Source organism: Microtus pennsylvanicus, chromosome 16 (genome assembly GCF_037038515.1).
Source record: "Microtus pennsylvanicus isolate mMicPen1 chromosome 16, mMicPen1.hap1, whole genome shotgun sequence".
In the NCBI taxonomy this organism is placed as follows: Eukaryota; Metazoa; Chordata; class Mammalia; order Rodentia; family Cricetidae; genus Microtus; species Microtus pennsylvanicus.
In genome coordinates, this window is record NC_134594.1 from 4,240,160 (window position 1) to 4,256,007 (window position 15,848).

The 15,848-nt window shown below is 40.6% G+C and overlaps 1 protein-coding gene and 1 pseudogene across 9 annotated transcripts in view; one reads left to right on the forward strand and one right to left on the reverse strand.

The window, feature by feature from the left end:
• Nlgn1 (neuroligin 1) overlaps nucleotides 1–15,848 on the reverse strand; it is an 856,909-nt gene that overhangs the window by 782,172 nt on the left and 58,889 nt on the right. The gene's annotated exons all lie outside the window — the stretch shown is intronic.
• Nucleotides 10,298–11,881, forward strand: LOC142836444 (elongation factor 1-alpha 1 pseudogene; annotated as a pseudogene).

Genomic DNA, 15,848 nt, shown 5'->3' on the forward strand with positions numbered 1-15,848 from the left:
TAATTTAGAAGAAAGTAGGGAGGAATGAATTCTTTACCAGTTAATTCATAAAAAGAAGATAAAAAAAAACTCCAGCAATTCATTAAAGAAACAAAACCCACCAACAAACATAGCTTCTTCTTAATATCAAATAGTTGAAAGCATGCACCAATGAAATGTAATTTTTCATGATTCAAAATGCCAAAACTGCTTAAACTAAAATACTCATGCTAATTAGTGTGTGACGAGACCGTATCTTCACACGCTGTAGCTGAGAATATAAACTGCTGCCATCGTATTCCTGGAATGCAATTCGGAAGTGTCCTTCAGAGAGTCTTAAAAACTCTCCACATGTTTTAAGTGAACAACTCAACATTTAAGTGTGAGACTAATTTTTTCAAGATTTATGTCTTTGAAATTATCACTGCATAACTTTTCACAAAAAAAAATACTGGGAGACACACAATATCCAGAAACAAAAGGCATTTATTGTATTAAGATAAATCTATTTGAAAATGTTGTATCCAAAACCAAATCTTATTTGAAGACTATGTAGAACAACATGGTCTTAATTTAATGTTATATGAGATAAGACAAGTATCAAAATGTACTTAAAATGTAATTGAAAATTTATAAAAGAAAAGATTAACACAGCATCCTAATAGGAAAGATAAAGGAAATGGAGCAAAAATAGTCATTTTATCAGTTCCACAGTATTTAATGTGCAATATTTAGTATCTTTTTCATTTTCTCCAAGACATGAATAATCAGAAAAGTGGTGAGTGCTGTTGTAAAGTGGTTGGTCCAACACTATAAACCTTTCCCTAGTTACTGCACGCCATTACTCAACCTTAGCAGCTGTGCAATAGTGAAGTCCTATGTGAACGGCCACCCTACGCCAGCACATGTTTATAGAGTAGTTAGACTGATGTAGTCTATCATTGGGGTCATTAATCTGGAATCATATCAAGTTTGTTTAACTTCAGCTCTCTGGGCTTTGTGTGTGTGTGTGCGTGTGTGTGTGCATGCGCTAAGAGATTGCCATGGGAGCATACAGCATGTGACAATTAGTATTCAGCAGGTTGACCCATCAGCCTCATGATACCCGGTGGGGAGCTTCATGGTAAGGCCGTGAAGTCACTGACTGTGGAAAGCAGACACTCCTGTCTGTGATTACTCTCCTGAGTCACTTTTTCTTTCCTAAGAACTTCATTCCTTCCTTAATAATATTTATCTCGTGAAAGTATTCCATCTACTTAATACAAATATATCTGTGGTTGGTCTGAAGATGATTTCTACTCTCTGTATAATTCTTATCAATAGACATAATATTTTACATTACTCAGAATGACATAGGATTCTCAATCACAAAGACAGCCTTTTACACAAACAGCTAACTTTAGACTTCAGAGCAGATTCAAAACAGGCTGGTTGCCCCTGGAGACAATATCTGGTTGCCCCTAGAGACAAATACATGAGGTCATTTTCTTAGGTGCTTTTTATTGCTGATTCGAGGTCAGAGTTGAAGCAACGTTAGATATAACTGTGCAGCAATGAACCTTATCGCATGTGCTCGGCAACCTCAAGGTTTAGCCAACTGTTTACTGTCTAGGAACCCTCACCAACTTTGAGCCACATGCATGGGTCTAAGAGAGACAAAGTGACTTATCACGTGTTATGAAAGTGGCTGGGGCCCTTACAATGTAACTTATAATCATCCAGAGTTTGGCCCTCAGAGAGCAGAGGCAGGAGAGGGGAGTGGTGGGGAGTGGTGGGGAGTGGGCACCACCGGCTGCAGAGAGAAGAGAGAGCAAGAGAGATTTTTCAGAGAGGATTTTTTTTCAAGAAGAAGCAAAGAGAAGTTACCATCAGAAAGCGGCTGTATTTCCCTTTTTCCCTCACATAAAAAAAGTCTAACCGTTAGCTAGATAAGAATTTTTCCTCAGCTATCACCGCATTCATGGATTTTATTTACATACCGTGGTTCTGACTGCAGGCTGGCAGCCCAAGTCAGCTGTTGTGTGTGTGAGTGGTGTGTGTGTGTGTGTGTGCGGCTGCGCATAGGTGTAATGTCTGAAGCTGCGTGTGCAGGTACATCCTTGGAAAGATGCAAGAGCCAGAGGAATACATCAGATGTCCTAGTCTACCACTCTCTGCTCGAGTCTCTAGGCACGGGGTCTCTCACTGAACCTGGATCTAGAATAGTGGCCACCAAGCCCCAGCAACCATTCCACAGCGCTAACATTAGAGACATATGACCATGTTTGGCTTTTCACATGGATGCTGGAAATTTGAATAGTACTTATCATGCTTGCTCAGCAAGCTTTCTCATTTGCCAAGACATCTCTCTGGCCCCTGCCTTAATTCCATCATCTAAAATACCAGAATACTGCAAACTAAATAATAACAGTATCCATCTATTTTTTAAGGATTTGGTAATTTAATACATGTGACATATCCAGAGGAAAGTCTAATTTAAAAAATTATTATAATTTAAAAACTTGTGCATCACACGCACACACACACACATGCATGCATGTGTATTGTACTCATCCAATACTAAGTATTTGATAGTCAAATGATCTTATTTTACTTCTCGTAGGATAAAACAACCAGTGTACAGTCTGGTTGTGGTCTAGGCAATATGAAGTTGCTACACACAGGCAATATTCATCCTAGTAAATTAGATATAAAAAATCCTGATTAACTAATTGAGAAGAATAAATAAAAAGCAAGAACTATCACCTAGCCTAATTATCTAGCCATTCCCCATTGATAAATTACAAATTTTACTACTAATTAAATCAGACCAAATCCCGTTGTTATCCTTGAGTGTGGACCGTGATGTAATGAGATACAGAAAGCAGCTGCTACGAATCTATGAACTATCTATGCAGACCCATGAGGGCATCTGGGCATCAGTCTTCTTTTTATTCTTGTTATTGGTTTAATCTAAATTGGTGAGTGTACTGAGTATCGCTAACATGACAAACACCCTGCTAATGTGTTTGATTCTAGGGATGGAAATTTGATTTATTCACATTCTCTATTCACTATTTAAAAATGCATCAATTTAAAGTGGAAAAAGCATTCTTCATCTCTTTTCTGTAAAGTAAATCATGCATTTGTCTCCTTTATCATTTTGATGACATTCTCCTGATTCTGAAACTAAAAATCATATCATGTCATCATACTCAGGTTTACAACATGGAGCAGCCTACAGGCATGCCCCAATCCTTCTAAACCAATTCTAGTGTCAATCAACTAGATAAATGTTCCACATACTGCCCGCCTCTTGGAGTCACTGGGTTTGCTTATTTTCCAGTCCTCTTCAGTGACAGTTGAGAATCATGAGTCTGCAGTCCCTAGCTAAGCATCAGTCTTTCTCATTTCAACAATTTAGTTTTCTTCTTCATCCTCACACTCAAAATAAAAAAGGCAAATGACAAGACGCTCATGTTTTCATCTCTTCGATCTTAAGTCCTCTCTCAGATTATACCAAGATTCATTCTTTCATTTATCCAAGATACTTCCTCCAGTTCTCCTGTACCCTGTCCTGTGGTGCTAATTGGGCTGTCAATATGGGTCTGTGTTCTCGTCTTGCCTGTGATGCTGATACAGACGCACGACTGGAGAAGACAATGCAGAGGGCCTCTCGGAACTGACACTGGAGGGAAAATCACTTCTCTGAGGCAGAAATGAGAGAAGAGTGGAATCTGGTCCTCTCGCTGTAACTCCTTCTCGCATCACAATGAAACATGTCTGCAGAGGGTCCTAGATTTCACAACTGAGGTGTCTTTCATCTTTTCGGTCTAGTTCTAAGGCTCCATGTTTGAGCCATTAAACTACTAAAGCTTAAGAAAAAGAAAGAACCTCCTTTTTTGCTTCTGGGATTTGGGTTTTAGGGTGTACAGTATACGTGAACTTGAATTCCTTCAAGAATGTAACACAGTTAGGGAGAGGAAAGGATAGTAAAAGCCATGCTGTGTTACTTTCTTGCTCCCTTCTTCCCCATTGCTCAAGGATGGACGATGTCCTCCTGAATTCTGGATCTTACTCCCACAGTAGCCAAATCATGCCATTCATCAGGACCTTCTTTATTGTCTCCAAATTAAGCCTGCCTGTGAAGCACGTTACCACTGCCTGAAAACACAGACATTTTGATTTTCAAGAAACACAAAATCCTCCCTGGCCCATCCTGTTCTATTTATCTCCCCCTCTGTCTGCTCCTTTTACAAGAATGTTAAAAGGAGAGTTTGAACTCATTTCCTCCAGTTACTCAGCTGGTTCAGTTATAATTATTCTGTTGAAATGCCTCATGCAGTAGTCAAACAGATAATGCTGCCTTTTCAAGTGTAACATCTGCTTTCCATCTTTGCCTTGCTTGCCCCATTTCTACCATGTGACACTCAGAGTAGGAGTTCCTCAAAACCTGCTCACCCACCAACTTCCTCTCTTCTCTCCCCACTGGCTTCCTCTCTTCTCTCACCCACTGGCTTCCTCTCTCCTATTCCCTTTGGTTTTTCTCTCGTACCTTTCACTTCGGAATCTAACAGAAGCTTGTTGATATGCCTATATCTTAAATTTTATCAACACTTGGGGCTTCATTAATAACTTATGTCATTTTCTATGTTTTTACCTGCTACCTAGAAGAAAATAAAACATACTTATGCTACATTACTATGTTCACATTAATCACGCTGACTCTTATTTACACTGTGTTTGTAAAGATGATGTCCATAACTGGAATCTAGATTTCTTTCCTGAAATAAATGTAATATCAACTTGTTGATGAATCTCATCACTAACATATTGTAGATTATTCAGTGTGAAGAACTAAGAGCATGAGTCAGTCATTCTCTCATGACATGGTCTTCCTCTCCTCTTTCTCACCTGAGGCAAGGCTATCACTATCCTTTCAAAGTTTCCCAACAGCTTGTTGATTTACCTAACACTGTAGATTCTTCTGTCTTTCACCAAGTCCTAATCACGATTGGAAATCTACCACTTACACTCAAATAAATGTTTGAATTTTTAAAACATATCAAAACACTACCTTGAACCTTTGGTAAAGCTCATTCATCTACTCTCCATAAGATGGCAGAATGAGACCTCAGAATGAAACCTTGTCACTTTACCAATGGGTAGAATGAACACCCTTTGGTTTACCACCAAGAGATTTGTCTCCTCTGGATCTTCTTATTCATATGGTCTCCCTTACATCACCTGGGAAATCACTCAATATACAGTTCTCAATTTGCTCCAGATTCTCTTAAGCCTCTGAAATCAAAACCTTTCATGTTAAGTAGGCTCACATACCATAAACAGAATTTTTAGGTACTTTTTTAAATAAATAATGAATATATTATAAATATGCACATATTTACATTGCCTAACTGTTCATTTTCTAAGAGCTATAACATGGAACCTACTCAAATCTGCCCTCCGGGTAAATGTCAATAGCAAGAAAATAATTTTGATGTATCTTGTTGCAATTTTCTTGACTTTTTGGAAATACCTCCCTAGAATCCTGTCCTATTTCTAGCAGTAGGCCCATCTCTAAACCACAGTCTGTGCTTTGCCAGTCTCACAGAAGTGACAGCTTACTTCTGAGTTGAATTATGTCTTCAGGCCACAAGGGTTTTAGTTGTCTTCTTGGCGTTCTCCTTAGGTACCTCTCTAGTTTATCTCACTCTGCTCTCAAGTAATCAATATTTATAAGACACTGGAGGCAGGGAACTACAGTCATAAAATATCATAATATCATGTCAACGCTACACATTTCTCAGTGAAGAAAATGGCTCCCATCTTGCCTTGTACCCCATTAGCAGGTCTGAACACGTCCCCTAAAGAGCAGCACTTGTCTCACTAACAACTAGATCCAATTAACTGAGCTCCAGAAGCAGGTAGCACTTCTTTCCTACAGACTGTCTCAAATGCAAGCATTAAAGTATTTACATCAATTGAAAATCATTCTACAAATATTACTAAGAATGCAATGCTTAGCTCTTAGAAATGGGCAGACCTCAATGATCTGCCCAGTGGAGGAGAGCAGACATAGTGGCCCTCTCGAGCCTTTCTCCAAGTCCCTGAATAAAGTGCTTTGGCTCAAAAAAAAAAAAAAAGAATACAATGCTTAGTAATAATGATAAATCGCACACTTGAGGGCTGATAACAGTAATTGCTAAGGCTATGAAAATCTATCATTCGATAACTAATGTCATAAATAATTATTGAGCTCCTACCATGTATCATTTATCATTAAGATCTGGGGACTCATATGGGGACAAGATGAACTATTTACTCCCATGAAGTCTGTCATAATAAGTAGTTAGACAGGCAAGCAAAAATTAGACATAATACATGATGCTTTACTTTTGGCAAACTGATTTTAACTCCTAAATTTAGTTGCCTCTCTAAAAATGAAAATAATAATAACATTACACATATTCCTGAAATGTAAGTGAGCTGATTGGTTAGATGTTAAGTAATTCAATGTATTGACTGAATTGTACACCAGACTAATCTCACATCAAGGAAGTGGCTTCTAGTTTTTTTCTCTTCTCATAAATAATTCTGAACATTTCATTTAAATGCTACATATTTCTGTGTAATCTATACTTACATATCTCCTTATATGTACACATATACAGATAAAACATTTTAAGAATGCAAACTGGAGAGTTGTTCTTTTGGTCTGGTGACAAATTGCTTGAAATAAGTGGCAATTTTCCAATGTGCAAATTACAGTGTCATTTGTGGATTCAATTTTATTGTTTTCAAATATATGGAAGCCAATTTTAATATATTTTTTCTTTTTTTATGATCTAACCTCAGGCTAGTTAAAACCGCCAAATAAAAACAAGCTTGAATTTGGAAGATGGATTTTAAAAGTGTAAATACAGGAAAGATGACAAGAAAAATTACACACAATACACTAACATTCACCTGAGACCTAGGCTGGGCCATCAATATATTTTATGTCCAGGTGGCCCTAGGTCTGAGGCTAACAGTGACACTCATTCTACTGGTACTAGAAGCCACTTCATAAGAGGAAGGCAACCCTCTGCCAAATTACTGCAGAGAGTGACATTCTTAATTTTCTGAGGTAGGAAATCTGCTGCCTCATTAAAGAGAACGCTGTGTTATTAGCCCTCTGGCATCCCAGCAGCTGGAGCGCACACAGCAGGCTGGTCCTCCAGACCAGTGATAAGATGCCGAGAAGCTGACTTTAGTTATTTCTTGCAAGATCATATTCTTGGAAAATGAACACTAGAAGGAAAGAAGGGGATGGATCCAGATGGGAAGGGATGTGGGAAGAGCTGGGAGGAGTAGAAGAAACAGGCTGCACTCAAGATATCGTATATGAGAAAAAAAATCTATCTTCACTAAAAGGAAAAATAAAAAGAGCAGGCTAAAGATTGTTTCCTAACGCCCTGAACATCTTATTTATTACTTAGTACCTCCACCCAGAGACTGACAGCGGGCGTGGGAGAACTGGAAGGACAGCTGCCACCTTCTGGAAGCAAGCCTGACCTAGACCCTGGCAGTCCTGGCGCTCGAGGCCCACATCTCTCACCCAGCAATACTTCACTAACATGTACTATCCCTAGGTTCCTCTGCTGTTTGCAGTTGGTAGCTAAAGAACTCACCTTCAACCCAGACATTTCTTTGCAAACTGTCCCTTCTGTGTGGATGGAAATTCCATCCACACACTTAGTCCATGGGCCAAGAATTTAGCAGAGGAGGGAACATTGTCTCCTCTGTAGTGTTGCCATATTGTTTTAGAAGAGATCAGCGACAGTTCGGTATGCAGTTCACAACGGCTACAGACTCTCCAACTCTTTGTAGCATCTAGACTATGATATTTACCTTTTCTAGGATACCTTCATCTGAAGGTCTTTCAAAGCCAAATAACCTTTCCAACAGTCCCACCGTTAGCTTACCTACACTGTCCTACCAGAAACTCTGCCGTCACGTTGCCTTTTTGATATTTCTTTTCAGACTGCAAACATGTACTGCTCTCAACCTTTACCCAAAAGCTTCCCTTTGTAGCGGACAGCAGTCATTTGAAGAGATTCATAACTAGTTAATGTGCTGAGGACAAGATACTGGATGTTCAACCCTAAGGGGGAACATCTACATCGATCTCACCACCACCAAAGTTCAAGGAATATCCTGGAAGAGGAGGTAGAAAGAATATCGGAGCCAGGAAATGGGGAGGAACGGCATGAAACAGTGTCTCCTGGACATGGCGTGATTATCATAGACTCACAGCAACTGTGGTCACCTACACAGATCCTACCTAAACCCAGGCAGCAGAAGTGTTGCACAGATATCAAGTAAATGGTTTCCAGACCGCATCCCTTACTAAAACGCTACTGAAGGCGGATAAGAGCAAAAACTAGAAGAATAAACTAGAAGAATCATTCCTTTTTAAAGTTTCCTATACATGGTAGGTTTTCTGTGATGCAATGGGTGGCTCCCCCGCTATCCACACAAAGCACACGAAGGTGGGAGGGTGGCATGCTGAAGGAAGATGGTAGAAGTTAAGGGGAAGTGGAGGGGACAGATGAGATCATCTTTCATTTTATATTAGCATGAGAACATCAAGAGTCAACAAAAAATAGATAATTTTTACTTCTCATTATATAAATAAATCCTCATACTTAAATGTAAGTTTTATATATGATAGACTCAATCTACCCTTTGAGAACTGGGTGTTACTCTCCTGGATACTGTATTTCTTGTGACATTTAGAAGCCAACACTGTTTAATTATTCATGATGTACAATCCATCAAACAAAAAATTCCTAAAACTGCAAATGAAAACAACACTCTTATGTCACTTGCATCAAACACCGATAATTGGGGGGGGGGGGGAACTAACACAGTAGGAGTCACAATGCGTTCAAGGTTATGATTGAAAGAAGATAGAGGTGAAGAGAAAAGATGCTAGGCCCACAGTAATTAAACAGCACAAGAGCTCTTGTTCCCATGGCATCTTATGTGTAACCAGTCCTAGGAGGAGAATATTCTGTTACTGGCAAAACTAAAGGAGCAAAGTATAATAATTTCAGTCAAAAATACTAAATAAGATATAAACTTAATAAGTCCAAGGAAGACTGTGTTATTAATTAATTTCTTCTACTCACCTCACAATGCTGGATAGACACAGAGTTCTTCAAAATTACCTAATTTGAGCTTCTTAATGGATTCCTAACTGCACATTTTGCTGTTGAAAGATTCGTTCTTATGAAGGAACATGATGGCTCACATGGGTTCATATAGAGGAAGATATAAAGAAATAGAACAAATTGTTCAAGGAGGTCTTAATAATGAGGGGAATTAGAAAATATGGGAAACTTTCTTAGCAAGGCAAACAAGAAAGAAAGAAGATGAAAGGGAGAAGGTAAAGGGAATTCATGGGCATGGCGGGAAGCTGAACAGTCAAGCTTCTCTTGCCTGAGTGGAAGCAGTGTTCTACCTCTGTGTTTGAAAATGGAGATGGGCTGGATGGTGGTGGTACACACCTTTAATCTCAGCACTCGGGAGGCAGAGGCAGGCGGATCTCTGTAAGTTCAAGGCCAGCCTGGTCTACAAGAGCTAGTTCCAGGACAGGCTCCAAAGCTACAGAGAACCCCTGTCAAAAAAAACCCAACCAAACAAAACAAAACAAAACAAAAAACAATGGAGATGGCTGTGTGGCTGTGGGCTTCACACTGGGTATACTTACTCTCTCTTTAAAGGGACAATGTCCCCTAAACCCTCCATTCTACAGAGTCTCTACAGCTCCTCTAAGCACTTTACTTCCACAAAGCTTTGTGCTAATCCCAACACTTTCACTCAATAACCTCATTTGAATTATTGGAATTTATTCCTCTTTCTTAAAATGTCAATACTGCCAAAATTTGCAAAACTGATTACTTCGGCAAAGCTCAAGTTCCTGGTTGGTGAACGGTTTGGGAGGAAGCTTCTCCAGCACACGGGGCTAGCTAGCACCACATGGAGACAATAGGAAGGCTACCTAGTACCATGTGTGTATGCTAGAATCACGGTGTGTGTTTTCTCTTTGTACTGAGAGGAAGCATCACAAGTCATTGCACTGGAGGCTCAGGACAGACACAAAAGCGTCAGGCTCATGCATCGAAGGGCAAAGACTGCAACTGACAGGTGTTGAGAAGGAGCAGCTTCCTACTCATAGCTCTCAGAAGCCACCAAGGTGGCATTGTAATACCAGACGTCAAGAGCCTTCATCATCTTCCCTGATTTAAACATGCTCCTGGGTTAAAAATCCCATCTTGAGCTTTATCGCAACGGGTTTGCCGTCAGAACGCAGGTGTTGTGAAAACCACCGCTAATTCAAAGCCAAAATGGGAAAGGAAAAGACTCACATCAACATCGTCCTCATTGGACACGTTGATTCCGGCAAGTCCACTACATCCGGCCACCTGATCTACAAGTGTGGTGGAATCGACAAACGAACCATCGAGAAGTTTGAGAAGGAGGCTGCCGAGATGGGAAAAGGCTCCTTCAAGTATGCCTGGGTCTTGGACAAACTGAAAGCTGAGCGTGAGCGTGGTATCACTATTGACATCTCCCTGTGGAAGTTTGAGACCAGCAAGTACTATGTTACTATCATTGATGCCCCAGGACACAGAGACTTCATCAAAAACATGATTACAGGCACATCACAGGCTGACTGTGCTGTCCTGATTGTTGCTGCTGCTGTTGGTGAATTCGAAGCTGGTATTTCCAAGAATGGGCAGACCTGTGAGCATGCACTTCTGGCTTACACCCTGGGTGTGAAACAGCTAATTGTTGGTGTCAACAAAATGGATTCCACCGAGCCACCCTACAGCCAGAAGAGATAGGAGGAAATTGTTAAGGAAGTCAGCACCTACATTAAGAAAATTGGCTACAACCCTAACACAGTAGCATTTGTGGTTGGAATGGTGACAACATGCTGGAGCCAAGTGCTAATATGCCTTGGTTCAAGGGATGGAAAGTCACTCGCAAAGATGGTAGTTCCAGTGGAACCACCCTGTTGGAAGCTTTGGATTGTATCCTGCCACCAACTCGTCCAACTGGCAAGCCTCTGCGACTGCCCCTCCAGGATGTCTATAAAATTGGTGGTATTGGGACTGTCCCTGTGGGCCGAGTGGAGACCGGTGTTTTAAAACCTGGCATGGTGGTGACCTTTGCTCCAGTCAATGTGACAACAGAAGTAAAGTCTGTTGAAATGCACCATGAAGCTTTGAGTGAAGCTCTTCCTGGGGACAACGTGGGCTTCAATGTGAAGAACGTGTCTGTCAAAGATGTTAGACGTGGCAACGTTGCTGGTGACAGCAAAAATGACCCACCAATGGAAGCTGCTGGCTTCACTGCTCAGGTAATTATCCTGAACCACCCAGGCCAAATTAGTGCTGGCTATGCTCCTGTACTAGATTGTCACACAGCTCACATAGCATGCAAGTTTGCTGAGCTTAAAGAAAAGATTGATCGTCGTTCTGGCAAGAAGCTGGAAGATGGCCCGAAATTCTTGAAGTCTGGTGATGCAGCCATTGTTGATATGGTTCCCGGCAAGCCCATGTGTGTCGAGAGCTTCTCTGACTATCCTCCGCAGGGTTCTTTTGCTGTTCGTGACATGAGGCAGACAGTTGCTGTGGGTGTCATCAAAGCTGTGGACAAGAAGGCTGCTGGAGCTGGCAAGGTCACCAAGTCTACCCAGAAAGCTCAGAAGGCTAAATGAATATTATCCCTAACACCTGCCACCCCAGTCTTAATCAGTGGTGGAAGAATGGTCTCAGAACTGTTTGTCTCAATTGGCCATTTAAGTTTAATAGTAAAAGACTGGTTAATGATAACAATGCATCGTAAAACCTTCAGAAGGAAAGGAGAATGTTTTGTGGACCATTTTTTTTGTGTGTGTGTGGCAGTTTTAAGTTATTAGTTTTCAAAATCAGTACTTTTTAATGGAAACAACTTGACCAAAAATCTGTCACAGAATTTTGAGACCCATTAAAACAAGTTTAATGAGAAAAAAGAAATCCCATCTTGAGGAATCTTACAGCAGCCCCACTGTCCCCTTAAGATTAAACTCTGAGCACAGAAGTTGTCTGATCCTGAGTGACTATTGGCACATACGAGGATTTAAGCTAATTAATGCTTCTATCTCTTTAAATGTCTGCAGCTTCTAAATATTACAGAAAATTCCTAGAAATTCCCTTCATTTAAGGCTAATCTCAGCCAATAGTGGTATTTCACAGTGTTATGTCTTCCTTCCTTGAATTTCTGAAGGAATACATGCTTTTATTGTTTTGCATTGTGTGTTTTGAGATAGCAGCTCAATCCTTCAATTCACGTTTCTACTAGAAAGTAATAAAAGTTTGATTTGCTTGTTACAGACTGTATGAGCAATTGCGGGCTAAGAACTTGTCAGGGTCACTTTCAACGGCAGTTGTGTGGGTTAAGGATGTGGACTAGCACTCTGTAGAAGACTGGTGCTTCCTGGACAGTTAGTAGCATCTCTCCTGGCAGTTGACTGAAGAGGTGAAGATCAATGAGCAAGGGTTTCATTTCCAAGGACCTGTGACTAAGGTTGGAGAGATGGCTCAGTTGATAAAACATTTGCTTCTCAGCCATGAGGACCTAAGTTCAGATCTAGGCACGCATAGAAAAGCTCAGGGGTGATTTCACATGGCTCTGTCTCCTCAGCACTGTGAGGCAGACCCGCGAAGATTGTTGGGGTTAGCCAGCCACCAGCCTAGCCCTGCCCTGGGCTGAGAGACCCTGTCTCAGAGAAACAAGTTGGAAAATAATCCTCCTCCAGCCTTCATGATCATATATGTCCACTAAATCACATGTGCATACATTACACACATACACACATCTATAACCTATCATGGAAAACTTATAAGTACACAACTTACCCAAATATGCTGAATTATGAGCTACTGATGTAACTCATCTGCAGAAAGCGTGATAAGCATGGTCAAGGTTTGAATTTTATCCCATCACTGTCAAAAAACTACAGCAATAGCAACAATAATATCTTCACAGTTATTGTCTAGACATTCAATGTGTGTGTGTATATGTCTGTGTACGTGAACTCTATATATGCATTTGATATATAATCATAGTTAACATTTTATCTAGGGCTTGCTATTTCCCACAGATCTTAGGTACTTAAAAGTATTATAACATTTAATTCTATGACAGTGTTAAGAGGCAGTTACTATTAATATTTTTTATTTTTCAATTAAGCAAATTCAACAGAAGAATACACTGCTCAAAATCACCCGGCTGACCAGTGACTGGTCCAGGTTTAGACCAAAGCTGTGTTCTCACATGGTTGCTACACTATATGTGCATGTGTGAAAAGAGCAGGAAAGAAGAATCAAAACTGCACATTTAGGGACCAGCAAGACGGATCAAGGGGTAAAGACATTTGCCACCAATCTTGCTGAGTTAAATCACTGTAACCCACATGATGGAAGGGGAGACCCAACTTCGGCAAGTTGTTCTTTGACTTCTGTTCACACATAAAGATGCAAGCATGCAATTATAATTAATTAAACACAATTAAAAATTTTCAAGCCGGGCGGTGATAGCGCATGCCTTTAATCCCAGCACTCGGGAGGCAGAGGCAGGCAGATCTCTGGGAGTTCGAGGCCAGCCTGGTCTACAAGAGCTAGTTCTGGGACAGGCACCAAAAAAGCTACAGAGAAACCCTGTCTCAAAAAAACAAAAAAAAATAAAAATAAACATAAAAAAATAAAAATTTTCAAATGTGCATTTAAGTGGGGACATGGAAAGGAGAAAAAGAAACAGATACATAGAGAGGGAAAAGTGGTAGGTAACCTGGAATATGGTATAAAACACAGGGGATCCGTTCAGGGTAAATGGAGTTGAAGAGGCACCAGCTAGGAAGGCAGAGAATCACAGCGGGAGGGTGAAACATCACAGAGCACAGGAGTGCCCTGGAAAGGAGCCTATAGCTCACTCAGCAGGGATCATGAGATCAACAGGCAGCTCTTAAAAAAGGGGACACAAATGGCCAATAATTACTTTTCAAGGTCTTCAACAGTCTTAGTGGAGAGGAAAATGAAAGTTAACAGCACTCTGAGATCCTGTTCCACCCTGTGAGAAAGGCTGAAATCAAGAAAACAAACGACAAAAAATGTTGGCAAGGATGTGGACAGAGAGGATCTCTTAATTGCCTTGTCCATTGATGGTAGGAGTGTAAAATATCACAGCCATCATGGAAATAAGCATGCAGATTTCTAAAAGTAAATAAATAAAAACAAAACTACTGTGTGAATCAAGTGTATCACTTCGGGGGTCATAACAAAAGGGACTCTGCTACAGCACACACTTTCTCATGCATGCTTGTAACTGAGTTAGTCAAACAACCAGGGAATGGAAGCAGCCTAGATGTCCGTCAACATTGTCAGCACCCTAGCAAGTTGTGGGCCAGCCTGTGACACATGAGACCTTGTATCTCAATTATTATTATTATTATGATGATGATGAAGATGAAGATGAAGAAGAAGAAGAAGTAAGCAACTTTGTGAATAAAGTCTCACAAACATGAATTCTTAAACATGGAATGAAGAAAGCCCATGAGACCTCAACCCTACACAAAGGTTTAAAGACAAGGAAGGAACATTGAGAATGGGAGAAACATTTCCCCAGGGAAAACCACATCAATTGGTTATCAATACCAAATATCATACCGTAAAAACATATACATACTAGTAACAGTTAATGGGAAAAGAGGCCATGAATTTGGAAGACAGCAAAGAATGGTATGTATATAGGAGGGTTTGGTTGGAGGGGGAAAAGGAGAAACAATGTAACCGTAATCTAAGAAAATAAAAAATCATTTAAAAATAATGTTTATGGTTACTCAGCTATGACAGAGCTCACCTGTGGTCTCTACTAAACAGAAGAGAGCTCTGAATGAGGAATTGTTAGGTAGGAAGTGACAGTGTAGGCAAGAGGAGGTGTGGGGTGACTGCAGTTGAGGAGAGGACTCAAGAGACAAGGCACTTAAGTACCAGGGTAGGAGCATGAGGATTAGAATTATTAGGCAAAAGGAATAGATATGTAAGAGAAATAAGAGACAGAAACACAGAAGAACATCAGGAGGGACTTTCAGTGAATGCTGAATCTGCCTCATTTATTTTCCACACACTTATATACTTCAGTCCAAAAGGTGAGGGACTGCAGCAGACTTCGCTAACATGATATAAGGAATAGATTTGAATTCTCTGACCTTTATTCCATCCAGGTAGAGCAGATCCACCTCTAAACCCCAAATACTAATTAACCACACCCTTTGTCAGAATCTCTTGTTTGTAGCCACACCTGTTGTCAACAACTTTGAGAGAACAAAAACAAAATCAAACTCTCTGACCTCCAGTGTTGAAATAGGGGTGGTGGGCTGCGTCCCCGGCACCTGGCTGCCCCCATGGCTAGCTTTACCCGAAATAATTACACAAAAACTGTATTCTTTTAAATACCGCTTGGCCCATTTCTATCTAGCCTTTTCTAGGCTAGCTCTCGCACCTGGACTAGCCCATTTCTAATAATCTGCTGTAGCCCACGAGCTGGCTTACCAGGAATGATCTTCACCTGCATCTGCCTGGAGTAAAAGAATCATGACGACTCACTGACTCAGCTTCTTTCCCCCAGCCTTCCGTTCTGTTTACTCCACCCACCTAAGGGTGGGCCTATCAAATGGGCCTAGCAGTTTCTTTATTGCTTAACCAATGAAATCAACAGATTGATATATGACACTCCCCCATCACTCCAGTCAAGGTGGAACAGGCTCACAACTGTGGTCCTCACGAGGAGGCAGAGCG